A 2,254-nucleotide genomic window follows, 5' to 3' on the forward strand; every position below is an offset into this window, starting at 1 on the left:
ATCATTCTGCCCCCTCAACATAGACCCCGAGTCTTCACAGTTCAGGTAGACATTTGTTCCAGCAAGACCTCATTTGGGAAATTTTAAGCTGCAGAAAGTTAGAAGTAGCTCTTAAGCAAGGCTTACTTTGAATCCATTAGCTCCACAAAGCTAACTCAGTTGATAAATAAGTACTTGAAAAGCCACCAACTTTGGACTTAGCTGTAAAGGCTTCAAAGTATGATCAAATTTAAAATGAAAATGACAAAAAAAATGTAAATGTGAGCAATCGACCAAACTATATGTTTTTTTTCCACTGTACACAGAAATTTAGAGAAATAAGATCAATAGCATTTTAGGAACAATAAGGGTTCCTTGTTACAAATAGGCAACGATGGATATATGCCTTTATAAAGATTGTATCATTATATACTTAAATTTAGAGGATACTACATGCTTCAGCAGCAGGTCTACCCAAATTACAACAAGACAGAGAATAACATGGCACTTGCACAAGGATGATATGAAAATTTGTGAAGTATTCCATATTTTTCATTCTTCTGATGCAAGAAATGAAAAACAGTTATTAAAAAGTTGATTACAAAAATACAAGTGTAACAATACATGTAATTCATACAATTAAAGGTTAGTTTGATATCAGTGTATTAAATTTTCACCTTAGAAAGGCCTTTACATAGCATAACCTTTACAAAACTTGAAATTAGATAATATTGCCATTTTATCCCAAAGAAATGAAATAATATAAGAAACTACAAAAAAAGGAGTCTTAAAATTCTTCTATATGGAATGCAATCTGAAAGGTCACATTTATCCATGAATCTATACATTATATAACAATGTAGAATTCAAAGTATTATATCTAGTAGAGAATGAAATAGATTATGGACATTACACAAACATAGATATACTTTTTTCAGAAAAGCACTCGGAACATCTTTAGGTTCTATACTATTCATTTCAACAGATAAGTTAAAATTATTTCTGATTTAAAGAATCACAAACTCTGCAGAAATCATTACAGATGTATACAAACAACTCTTGAATACATTTTGATATCACAGTCATGCAATTCACTTGGAAGAATACCATGGAATACATAAATTTTTATTGTAAGATATTGCTGTTGCTTTGTATTGTGAAAAAAATTTGTAGGGACACAAAAGATGGACTGGCACTTTTGAAATTTAAGAAACTTAACCAAACCATTACGATTTAGGAGAACAATTTGTACAGCCTTCGACAACTTCAAAGAGTTAGTGATACATACTTACCCTTTTGGCAATATCAAATGCAGTTTCTTCAAAGTTGTTCTTCAGACCTGGTTTGATATAATGGTTCAACAGAAGGAGATACAGAGTATCTTTGCTATTTCTATTCCCAGCAGCAAGATGCAAGGAGGTCAAGAGGCCTTTAGTTTGGGGATTGGTATCTGCATCATGATGAAGTAATAAAGAAGCCATTCTGGTATTATTTCACATATAAGTACTGTGCAGGGGTGTCCAGCCATTCAGAGTTATTGCATGAATATCTGCCTTGAGCTACCAACTCATGGACAATGTCTAAGTGTCCACTCTAGGCTTCCCGTTGAAGAGGGGTATACTCATCCTCATCCCTAGTATTCAACTGGGTGGCCATTTTGGAAAGCAGTGTTCACACCACAGTAAGCCGATACATTTCGGCATCCCAAAGAAGAAATTTACTTGGATCCTACTCCATTTTTTTCTTGCAATTGAAACCATTCCTCATTTTTTCATCTTGTACCTTGTCTTCGTCAGAATTGCCTAACCAGAGATATTGAGTACCAGTGGGAATGAGGTGTCCATGTATTTCCCCAATAGTTCACATTGGTTGAACTGGTCAGAAAAAACTGGTGAATGTTCTGCATATGTTTTTTCACCATGATTTATTTTCTCTTTTTCCATTTTTACTATTCTAAATTATTCTAACTGGAGAGTAGTGAATTATAGGGAGCAGAGGAAAGATTTTCCTCAGTATTCAAAGGTACAGACTTAAAGTCAGCACCAGTGGTGTCTTCATGTGCAGCTTATTCTAGGAATGAGAAAATAGGAAACAATGTCTTCTATGTAAATGATTTGGGAAATACCATGTTATAGTGTAAGAGAACTCACTATTCAACCTATGGGATTTAAGAGCTTTCTAATAGCTTTCTAATGTTGTTATCCAACATTAGAAAAAATGTATAATGCAGTAATAAAATAGAAGTCCTTTGTATGACTACCTAAATTCTTGTTTT

At 33.5% G+C, this 2,254-nt stretch overlaps 1 pseudogene; it reads left to right on the plus strand.

The window, feature by feature from the left end:
• The first annotated feature begins 432 nt into the window (after positions 1-432).
• LOC138841369 (U6 spliceosomal RNA) lies at positions 433-532 on the plus strand (annotated as a pseudogene).
• Positions 533-2,254: the final 1,722 nt, after the last annotated feature.

This window comes from Dipodomys merriami, unplaced genomic scaffold (genome assembly GCF_024711535.1).
Source record: "Dipodomys merriami isolate MVZ:Mamm:240054 unplaced genomic scaffold, mDipMer1.0.p SCAF_318, whole genome shotgun sequence".
In the NCBI taxonomy this organism is placed as follows: Eukaryota; Metazoa; Chordata; class Mammalia; order Rodentia; family Heteromyidae; genus Dipodomys; species Dipodomys merriami.